The sequence below is a fragment of the Lissotriton helveticus genome, chromosome 11 (assembly GCF_964261635.1).
Source record: "Lissotriton helveticus chromosome 11, aLisHel1.1, whole genome shotgun sequence".
Classification (NCBI taxonomy): Eukaryota; Metazoa; Chordata; class Amphibia; order Caudata; family Salamandridae; genus Lissotriton; species Lissotriton helveticus.
Window position 1 is genome coordinate 870,556,804 of NC_136072.1, and position 12,423 is coordinate 870,569,226.

Below are 12,423 nucleotides of genomic sequence, written 5' to 3' on the forward strand. Positions count from 1 at the left end.
GGTGTGTACCCTGACACCACTGGGTTACCGGTTCGGTACCGGTTCTGAAAAACCCAGTACCTCGAGCCACACACACACTCTGATGCTGGGCACGGGTGGGCACTGGTGGGGGTCTTAGCCACACACACACTCTGATGCTGGGCACTGGTGGGGGTCTTAGCCACACACACACTCTGAGGCTGGGCACTGGTGGGCACTGGTGGGGGTCTTAGCCACACACACACTCTGAGGCTGGGCACTGGTGGGGGTCTTAACCACACACACACTCTGATGCTGGGCACTGGTGGGCACTGGTGGGGGTCTTAGCCACACACACACTCTGATGCTGGGCACTGGTGGGCACTGGTGGGGGTCTTAGCCACACACACACTCTGATGCTGGGCACTGGTGGGCACTGGTGGGGGTCTTAGCAACACACACACTCTGATGCTGGGCACTGTTGGGGGTCTTAGCCACACACACACTCCAATTCTGGGCACTGGTGCGCACTGGTGGGGGTCTTAGCCACACACACACTCTGAGGCTGTGCACTGGTGGGCACTGGTGGGGGTCTTAGCCACACACACACTCTGATGCTGGGCACTGGTGGGCACTGGTGGGGGTCTTAGCAACACACACACTCTGATGCTGGGCACTGTTGGGCACTGGTGGGGGTCTTAGCCACACACACACTCTGATGCTGGGCACTGGTGGGCAGTGGTGGGGGTCTTAGCCACACACACACTCTGATGCTGGGCACTGGTGGGGGTCTTAGCCACACACAAACTCTGATGCTGGGCACTGCTGGGCACTGGTGGGGGTCTTAGCCACAAACACACTCTGATGCTGGGCACTGGTGGGCACTGGTGGGGGTCTTAGCCACACACACACTCTGAGGCTGGGCACTGGTGGACACTGGTGGGGGTCTTAGCCACACACACACGGAGCGGCATGTCTCCGTATTACACTGGTGATGTGCGGCGGCGTACCGTACCCCGAGGTCGATGACGTAGGTGCGGCACGTCTCCGTATTACACTGGTGATGTGCGATGGCGTACCGTACCCCGAGGTCGATGACGTAGGTGCGGCACGTCTCCGTATTACACTGGTGATGTGGGGTGGCGTACCGTACCCCGAGGTCAATGACATAGGTGCGGCACCTCTCCGTATTACACTGGTGATGTGCGGTGACGTACCGTACCCCGAAGTCGATGACGTAGGTGCGGCACGTCTCCGTATTACACTGGTGATGTGCGGTGACATACCGTTCCCCGAGGTCGATGACGTAGGAGCGGCACGTCTCCGTATTACACTTGTGATGTGCGGTGGCGTACCGTACCCCGAGGTCGATGACATAGGTGCGGCACGTCTCCGTATTACACTGGTGCTGTGCGGTGGCGTACCGTACCCCGAGGTCGATGACGTAGGTGCGGCATGTCTTCGTATTACACTGGTGATGTAGGGGAGTGTGTGGCACAACATACCCAGACATTACAGTCGTGCAAAGGAGATGTGCGCGTGTGGCACCACGTACAGGTATTTTGGACTTCGTTGTACTTACCGTCTGTGCTGTCGTCGGTTTCTATGTACGAGGTGGTGGCGGTACAGTATTGGGATGAGACGGATATGGCGTTCATGTCTTGTTTGTCGCGTACCGTGGTGCGGTTGTGCCGGAGTCTGGTTTTACGGTAGTTTTCAGCTCTCGTAGAAAAAGAGCCGTACGAGTGTGTTCTATACGGATCGTACTTCCTGGTTCGGGAGACGCGGTCTATGTACGTTCGGACGAAGCGTGGAGCGTCATCCGACTTCAATTCGTATGGACTTTCGATTTGTACAGAGTTTTTTACGAGGGGTACGGAGTGACGCTTTTGGTTGGGATCGTTCTTTCTGGGTCGTACGGGGACGCATACGGGTACGATTCGTACGGGGAAAAACGCTCCGAACGGCAATTCGGAGCACTTTTTACCGGATCGGAATCGACGCCTTAGTAAGAGTTAAGGAACATGATAAGTGGAAAACAGCATTTAAAACAAAATTTGGACTCTTTGAATACACCGTAATGCTGTTTGGTTTGTGCAACGCCCCACCGGCATTTCAGTTCTTTATCAATGAAGTCCTGCACACATTTTTAGACATTTGTGTCATTGTTTACATTGACGACATTCTTATTTATTCTAAAAATTCAGAGGAACACACACAGCATGTCAGGGCATTTCTTGCTAAATTAAAAGAACATCACCTTTTTTGCCAAACTAGAAAAATGTATTTTTAATGCAGACACTGAAGATTTTCTAGGGTATCGTTTGTCACCTCAGGGTATCACCATGGATACAAAGAAAGTCAGTGCAATTAATGATTGGCCAGAACCCACTTCTGTAAAAGAAGTGCAGAAATTTGTAGGCTTTGCCAATTTTTATAGGAGATGTATTTCCCATTTTGTAGATACAATGGCACCAATAAAAAAAATTGTTACAGATAGGACAACCTTTCCTTTGGAACACACAAGCATCACAATCTTTTCAACTTCTAAAACAAAAAACTCACATCAGCACCAGTTTTAAAACATCCAGACCCTGATCTCCCATTTTACGTTGAAGCTGATGCTTCACAGGTGGCACTTGGGGAAGTACTCTCTCATCGGGATGCTCTAGATGGACAGTTACTCCCATCGCCTTTTATTCTAAAACATTGTTACCGGCCAAACAAAATTACACGGTGGCTGAAAGAGAACTCCTGGCAATGAAGGTAGCCTTTTCTGAATGGGTACATCATTTAATGGGAGCTAAGATTCCAGTCACCATTTTTAGCGATCATAAGAACTTACAATTCTTTACCTCTATAAAGGCTTTGACTCCACGCCAAATGCGCTGGTTAAATTTCTTTAGCGCATTCGATTTTGTTATATCATATAGACCAGGCACACAACAAGTTCAATCGGATGTTTTATCTAGATATGGACATACTTTAGAAAATAAACAAGAAAAGAAAGGACTACCCATAATAGCGCCTCATAAAATTCTAGCACCAATACACCAGAAGGATTTTATGAAAGAGGTGTATGCAGAACAGTTAAAAATAAAACCTCAGGATTGGTTAAAGGGATCACACAACACGATTCAAGAAGATTTATTATCCCATGATTCCTTACTTTTTATACCAACCATAGAATTACAAACACAAATCATAACATGGCATCATGCTTCAGTGTTAGCAGGACATCCAGGTTGGATAAAAACATTAGAGAATGTACGTAAGCATTTTTGGTGGTCCTCCATGAACACAGATGTTAAGAGATATGTCAATGATTGTCCTATGTGTGCCCATCAGAAAACTTCACATAAAGCACCTGCTGGTTTATTATTACCATTGCCTACCCCTATCAGTCCATGACACACAGCTGATTTTATGGTAAATTTACCTCCTGTAAATAAGATCACCACTATACTAGTAATAATAGATTATTTGTCAAAAATTGCACATTTTGTACCTTTAACTAAACTTCCCACAGCAGCAGAATTTGCAGACATTTTTATTAAAGAAGTAGTACGTTTGCACGGACTTCCAAGTAAAATAATCTCAGACAGAGGTAGTCAATTTAATTCCAAGTTCTGGAATAAATTATGCGAAAAGTTGAAATTGAAAGTTGCCCTTTCATCAGCTTTTCATCCAGAAATGGATGGGCAACCTGAACGAATGAACTAAACATTACTCCAAACGTTGAGATGTTTAATGGCGGAATTTACTAGTGAATGGGTAGCTGCATTACCCATTGCAGAGTTTGTTTATAATAATTCAGAGCATGCCGCCATCCATTGTTCTCCGTTCTATTTTATGCAAGGTTATCATCCAAGGGCTTTACCAATAATGTTAGATACCTCACTACTTCCAAAGGTGACATAAAGACTTCAGTTTTTGTCTAATATACAAAAAAAGGCTAGAAAACATTTATCTGCTTATAAAGAAAGTATGAAAAAACAGGCTGATAAGCACAGAACTGATTCGCCTACATATCAAGTAGGAGATAAAGTCTGGCTCTCTACTAAAAATTTGAACATAGAGGGTTCTTGAAAACTACGACCAAGGTATATTGGACCTTTCTGTATCACTGCTTTTTTGAATCCGGTAACTGTAAAATTAGAATTACCAAGTGAATATCCTGTACATCCTACATTCCATGTATCCTTCCTCAAGCCTTATAATCCTCATACCAGGCCAGAACCTCCACCCCCACCTATCCCCATTAAAGGTCATCTTGAATATGAAGTTCGTACTATTTTGGATGCAAGAAGAATTAAAGAACATCTCTATTATTTAGTGGCCTGGAAAGGTTATGATGAGACATAAAATTCATGGGAACCAGCATCCTTTGTACATGCCCCAAGATTACTCAGACAATTTTATTTAAAATATCCTAAGAAACCACGACCTGTAGGGGGGCTTTGAGGGGAGCAACTGTTAGAGTATGCTCTATGCAAAGAGCTTGCCCCTTTTCTTCACAATAACCCTGGTGGATTTATACAATTTGTGCTGTATTCAGAAACTCTTAAATGTGTTGGTAATCTTATTTATAAATTAAAATAATACCTTGTTTTGCCAAAGCTTGTTGCTTCTTTGGTTAAATGTTTAGACACAGTTAAGATTGTTTCAAGAACCTTTGTTTACAACATGTGAGGCCTTGTGACTTCATAACACCCATCATTTGTATAATCCTGCATTGTGACTTTGTAAAATCCATCATTTGCATAGCAATGCACGTTTTCCTAAAAGAACCGCGTCAACGTGCAGCGCGTCTTTCATTTGTGAGCCCCACCCGATCCCATCTATAAAAGGCGGTCCAGAGCTTCAGAATTTGCTTGTGCTCTTTTGACATCCCTCCTCATCGGAAGATCCTTACCTGTTCCTGCGGCCGGAGCTTTTCTTATCAATGGCTCAGCTCTTCCTCCCGAGTCCTTGAACCGGAGCGAGGGGCCTTCTCCACTTCTTCCGGCGCTTCCGAGTTCCTGGTCCAGCACGATATCCAGAACGACCTGCAACAAAAGAGAAAAGGTTATCAGATAGGTTAAACCGTGCACAGAAACTCTAGTAAGTACAATATCTTTGACTTTATGAAAGCATCGAATATTTTGGAATAATAACGGACGCAAATACAAACGCAAGGAAGACAATCTTCTTAATCTTTTGTGTACATTATAAAAAACAAATTGGAGTTTGAACATTTGAAGTCTAATTCAAATTAAGAGACTTAAAAAGCGCAAGAGACAATGTACATAGAAACTCCTGTATGAATGCATACATACTTTGGATGTTTTATGTACCTCAAGAACTCATTTCAGGACATTCTCTCATTGAAGAGGCATGAATAAATGAGAGAAGTAAATCAGGAAAGATATGTGCGCAAGCGAATCTAATCATAAATAATAACAGACTTATGTTAATGAATGTTTTTTCCCTTTTAGTTGATATTTAGAAAAAAAATACAACTTTTCACGGAAAGAATTCAATCTGGTGATACAAGTAAAGAACCAGTAATAGAGAGGTACATCACAGAACAAGGGTTGTGTTTAAAAGTACATGAGAAGTTAAGATCAGTGTTACTAAGGACATAATTGGTAATGTTGGTATTTTGTTTTGTCTTTTGGTAGATAATCCAGTCAGCCAAAGCTCCCTTCAGCTGGTGTTTCAAGAGGAGCAGTATTTATCTCTTTTATTATTTTATCCACTTCTCCCTTCCCTTGAGCTTCTTATCTTCTCGCACTGTCTCTGTAGCATTGCAATAGGATTAGAGGTTTGAGGGAGGGTTAGAATTGTCTTCAAACCTCTCCAACAGAACTATCTGGATCTACAGGTGAGTGAGGGTACAACATCTCGGGGGTCTATCAGAGTCTATGTAGCATGATAAATGCAGTCTCTTTTTAAACCCAAGTAGAGCCGATTCACTCCGCAAGAATGGGTTGAAAAATTGACTTCATACACTTTACAACTCAGAAAGGATCAGTATGGATTCTAAGAAATCTTCCGTTCTTAGTTATATGTGTAAAGAATTGTATAGGCATCCCCTACCAATATATCTTACTTTGCCAATGACTAACTGGGAAAGGAGCCTCTTATTTCGGCTGAGAGCAGGAACTGTTAAATTCTTGTTATGTTTCCCTCTTGGCTATGGGCCAAATGTCGTAAATATATCATGTCCCTGTGATGGAGTGAGCGCACAAACTGATTTGCATTTTATCTTTTTTTGTAAATATTATTTAAAATATGTGAAATGGCTTTAAACACATTTTTTTAAAAACATAGACCTGTTTCCTTGGAAAAATCTTACCAGATGCTGCTTTCCCTAGTAAATGAAGAAATTGTCTTTCGCACTTGCACTTTTTTGAGAATCGCCACCCAAATTCTGTATGCAAACCTTATTAAATCGTTTGATGCTTTTATTATGATGCATCAAATGAACTGTCTAACATTTTTAAAAGGATTTTTAATATATTGTAAATTTGTTGATTGTGCCTTTATGAATTCTTGGAATTCGAATAAAGATTTATGAACTGAACTGAGTGATCATGAGTAATGATTGATGTGGTGGTGGACAGTTAGTGAGGGTGTTCAACTTATAATTTGTAAACTTGATTTGAGGGATTTACAATGGTTGGGGCCTGATGGGTGAACATATTTCCTGAATGTGATTAGCCCTTTCACACTTAGCAAGATTTACTCGTAGAGTCCACTCCTTTTTTCTGGTTCTTTATAGACTGAAACAGCCACTTTAGTTAAAAAACACAAATCTACACAAAATACTAAAATTTTGTTTCTTTTCTTGTTCTTCAACAGCAGTGTACTGCAGGTCCCGTGACAGAGTTGAACTGATTCATTTCTCAGAGTCAGAAGGAGGATGGAAGGACTCAGGGAGGGATTTCCTTAAAAGCCAGAAGAAGGAAGTAATTGAATCTATCGACTTCAATGGGAAACCAACATGATGATGACTCTGAGGACTACTCAGCTTTGTGTACTGGAGAGAGGTGTGTTGATTTGGGAAATGCTGCTGAGTGTCTGTGCTGGCTTAAATGTGAAACTCCTCTTACGTGGTTGTGGTTAGGGGGTCCTGTTGCTTGTAACTGGAGACAAACTTGTGATGCCACATTATCTTCCTCACATATGATGATGATAAATCGTATGATGACAGTTGTGAGATTGATCAGCCCACGACATGCAGCTACTTGTCTGTGATTGATTGTAAATTGCTCTCACTTCTCAGTTAATTGATCTGCATGAGTTATAACAATGAATGATTGCCGCAGCCTATGCTCTTACTTTGCCTCTGAGACTTGGTAGTTGGCACAATCCCCATGAAGCTTACCTTTTGTCGGGCTCCTTGAATCTATAATATAGTTTCTGTTTTATAATCCGCAGGCCTCTTCTTCTCCTTCAGAGAAGGCAAAACCTCAATAAGACTCCTGCTTACCTTACCAGACTGGTTCAGTCAGGCACCAAAGACTGACATTCTGATAGGAATGCAGATTCAGCGCCCAATTTGGCAATCCAGTATCATATTTCTTTTAACAATTATCATTTTTAGAACTGTGTGGGTTCACAAACTACAGCGGAAGCCAGGCTGCACAAAATGTGGTCAGTGTTGTACAGTAAACTTCAGCAGAGACCTTTTGCCCCCTTCACTGTGGGTCCAGGACCCCCATACCTCTGTGCCTCTTTTGACCTCTCAGTACCCCATCTCATTGCCTCTCGAATGTTCCCTCCTGGTACCCTAATGTTGGTAGTGCACCAACCCATTTACAAACCTTTGAGTGACCACAAACAAATACCCTTCCTATTTGCCCTCCATTTGTGGTCTCTCAGTAACCCAGGTGCTTCTATCACTGTTCAGTGTCAAGTGGCCAGCTGCATGAACATTGCTGAGATATACAGGCACTTAATTATCTTCTTTAACCTGAACAATAGCTCACACCAGCCCCACTCAGCCACCCATGCATAAAACAAATGTAGATAAACAACATCATTTGTCAACATCATAATGTAGGCCTTGTGTTTCAAAGATGCTTAACCTTGCCGACTCCACTACTGACTCTGAGTCTATTTCTTCTGACTCGAGGATTTCATAACTTTAGCATCCATTGCTCTACATTGCTCAGAAGAAGTTACTTTTGCTACTTTTTGTTCTTTTTTGTTGTGTCCTGGTAGTCGTAGTTTGGTCTCAGTCTTTGTAAAGTTATGATATAAATATATAACCCACTAACTGTTTTTCTTTCAATTTAGCTGCATGTGATAGATAATCCTTTTGAGTAATCCTAACGCTGGAGGTCACCTAGGTGGGAGTGGGACCTGGTTGTTGTGATGCCTTCCCTGTTAGCGTACTAGCCTGCTAATACTACCACCACCATTAAGAAGGCACAAACCCTGCAGTAAGTTTAGGAAGATATAAAGAGGTAGCAGCCATTGCTTCATCTATTCAGGTAAGAGAATTATGGAGTGAAGTGAACTTGTTTAATTAGTTAGTAACTACCGTCTACTGTATATTTGAATTTTGTTCCTTGTTTATCTAGGTTGCAGTGTGCAATACAGGCAATTGCAGCACATCGTACCCCCCCAATAGTCAATAGCTACAGAGGGTAATATGGCATGGGTATAATCAACTATTACTAACTGATATGCATCTTGAATACACTTTGATAAGCACACACATTAAGAAAACAGGCTGCATAAAACTACAGCAGAGCAAAGTAAAAGTAAAACACAAACAACTATAATAAATTAGAATATATTTTACCTTTACTTGGTTTTAACAATAAAAAACAGCCTGTCCTCTCACAACAGGCTCACTCCTCTTCCAAAACAAATCAGCCTATCCCTAACCAATGTCCAAAGAAAACTAAAACTAAAACAAATTGCAAAGTTCAAAGTAACTCCTAACTCCCTTCCCAATTACCACCCTCTCCACTCACAATAAAAGTCCCTCCCACAAAAACAAAAAATAAAAAAGGGATAGATGAGGGTGCTGAGGGACACTGTCCTAACATTGGCGGTCTGAGCGGGAGGGAGGCATCAGTGCTGGCTGGATGGGCGGGTGACGTTGGTGCTGGCAATGTTGTTGCTGAGATGCTAGAGGCACTGGCAGCTGGCTGGAGAAACTGGGGCCCAGGACAGTGACAGATGCTTCAGCCCCCTCCTCCTCCAGGGCCACCAGCCATTGATGTTCTTGCTGGATGGCCTCTAACCTCTACCGCCACCAACAGGTTGCTATCTCCTGGCATGTAGGTGGACCAGCAGGAGTAACGCTATCAAAAAAGACAAATTGTAAACAATGCTGTGTGCAAATGATATAGTGGCACAGTACCAGTACATTGCTGGTCCCCTAAGGCTATTGTAATGTGAGGTGATTATGAGTCACTGGGCCTTTTTTTACCTACACATACCTCACATATAAGCACTGACTGCCTGAAATGAATTAAGGAAAAACAGCACAACAGATTACATTTTTTTTATTTTTTTTATTTTAAAGGATTTCCTGGTAAAAAAACTAAACAGAAACTGTGTGTGAAAAAAATACCTCTTGTTAGTAAGGCATTATGCACTATGGAGTACAAGTATTCTTGTTAAGCTAAATTAATGGAGGTTTGCTAGCTGGCATGCATTTACTACTCTATGTGGTCTGTACCTGGGGCAGCTGTAATGGCTTACTTTAATTCCAATGACCCTGCTCTTCTCCAAATGCCTTTCAATTCTACCCTCATTCTAAAGAGGCAAATGAATAACAATGATAGTACTTCATGCATGTCATGTAAAAAATGTGGATATCCTGTCTGCCATAAGTAGACGTAGAAAAAATGATGCACTGCAGTACAGGGAGAGGAATGGAATATATAGATTGCATTTGGCACATTTGTCACAGAATATCCCATCCGCAAAACTCAAAATCAGACACTTTGTCCCACTTTACTCCCTGGCCTCACCTTCCACTATCATTTATTTCCAGCAAATAGATTTGCATGGCAGTGCAGAGACAAACTCTATTGTAGGGTAAGTTAGAGGAATTAGGCCTAGTAGGTATAGGTTCTGCTATAGAATAGTGGGATGTAACAGATCATCATCATGTGCCCAAGCTTTGGCTTAGTCAGTCATTGTAGTTGACGTATGCTGAAAGAGGAAAATTTGAACAAGCGTAAATCTGTTATGAAAGCAACAAAATGTAGTATTTCTTTTTTTAGTACTATACAATATTTATTTCGGATATAAAGATACAGAAAACACGGGATAGCAAGTAATCCGACAAAAACAAATAAATAAAAGATTAAAACCAGCAATCTCGCATAAACGTCAATCCAATGATGAAATAGGAGAGAAAAAAAATATGTATAATTTGAGGAGACTTCAGAGGAGATGGAGCAGCATCTACAAGATAACAATGTAAAACAAAAGTGCACAGTGCAGGAACACAATAACTAAAGCCCAAAAGATTAAATAGTGGCCTCAGCCATAGATTTTGTGATCTATCATAGGCTGGACAGAATAAGGCTAAATGGTGCAGAGTTTCTTCCACTGAATTACATGAGGGGCTCAAATTAGAACTGCAATACTGCATGCCCCATTGTATCCAGAAACCCTGTTCCTCTATTTTAAAAAGAGCTGCAGAGCAATGGGACCTGGTAGAATGTCAAAAAATGATTCATAGGTGGTGGAAAGCTTGATGTTTAAAAATTCATCTGTGAGACACATTTCAGATCCCTCAACCACAGATACCCCTTTAGTAGTTCTTTGACTAAGGAGTGATGGACTTGTTTTGCCGTGACAGTGGTATCCCAAAGCAAAAACATGCCTATCTCATACAGTGTAGCTTTAATAAAGGTGAACCAAGCAATCCTCTCGCAACCCAGAGATTTAAGAAAAGCCCTGATCACAATTCTGTAGGATTCTAATTGATCTTGGACCAAAGTCTGTGCCAGAACTAAATAGAGAAAATCATACTAAGTTGATTTATAGGGACAGTCCCCAAATCCAGAAGTTGACGGAGGCGAGGGGCACTCTGCAGGAGATGAAGAATGCTCCTCACAAACCTATTTTCGGTTTTGCCAAGTTGGCATTGCCCCACAGTTCCTATGCCATACTTGGCTGTGCGTTTTGCTTTGATGTTGTAAATCTCCACCACTGGTTCCAATGAGTATGCAGGGGCCCATTTGTGCAGTTTAGCTACAGTGCCAGCTACTTGTTGGAGTTTTAGTGAACATCTCTTGACGTGTATGGACCAACTCATTTTCTGATTCAAACTGATTCCAAATACACAAACTCCTGTACTTTTTCTAGAGGGACACCCAACACCATGATATTTGCTCTAACAAATTTATAAGGATTAAAAAACATTTTTTTTTATTTAATATTTAGTTTAAGATCAGGATTGCTGCAGAAAATTAAAAAGCAATTAAGTAGTGCCTGCAGACCATGCAGGGTTTCAGAAATTAAACTGTGTCGCCTGTGAAAAGTAGCATTGCAATTTTATATGTGCCAGGTTTGGGTGCATTGTTTACAGGGAAATCAAGTGCATGCACAAAATCATTAATATAAAAAGTAAACAGTGTTTACACACAACACACAACCCTGTCGGACACCAGTTTCAATATTTAAAGGGTTTGTGAGCTCAACACAGTTTCCATACCTAACTCTGTCAGTATTGAATGCATGCAACCTAATAAGGACAGACAAACTATTGCAGGGAACACCCATCTTTTCCAGAACTTCCCACAACTTGGCACTAGGAATGGAATCAAAAGCTCTCCTCGGGTCAACAAAGACCACATACAGGTGGCCCTTGTCTAGCAAGATTGTTTTCCAATATAGGGAGAAGAAACAGATGATTTGATCCACCGTACTGACCCTATTCCTAAACCTGAACTGGAGCTTTGAAAAAACAGATTTCTCCTTGGCCTAATCAAGCAGTTGATCCAGTATGAGATGACAGAAGAGTTTCTGAGACATGTTGATTAGGCTGATAGGCCTATAGTTCCCTGGGACTGCTTTGGACCCTTTTTTGTGAATTGGGACAATCTCTGAGATCCATCAAGAGCTAGGAATTGGGTAACCTACAAGATTAGAATGGAACATTCGATGAATATATGTGGCTGAGATCAGAGGTTCTGATGTGAAGAGGTCCCCAGGAAGGGAGTCGGACCAGGTGCTTTATATATCAGAAGTGTCATGAGCGCTGTCATTACATCTTTGAACTGGAAAGATAGACGGGGACCTTTATCTATGGGGTGACATAAAACATGACTCAGATTTATATTCTCCGGGTTAGGCTTGCCTGCATACATTTTTGGGAAATGGTCCACCCAGGTCTGTCGCTGTAAATTATAATCAACACTGGTAGTAGCATTCCGCCTGCCGTGAGCCACGATTCTCCAGGAAGATTTAACATCCCCTGCCCTAACAGCTACTATGAAGTAT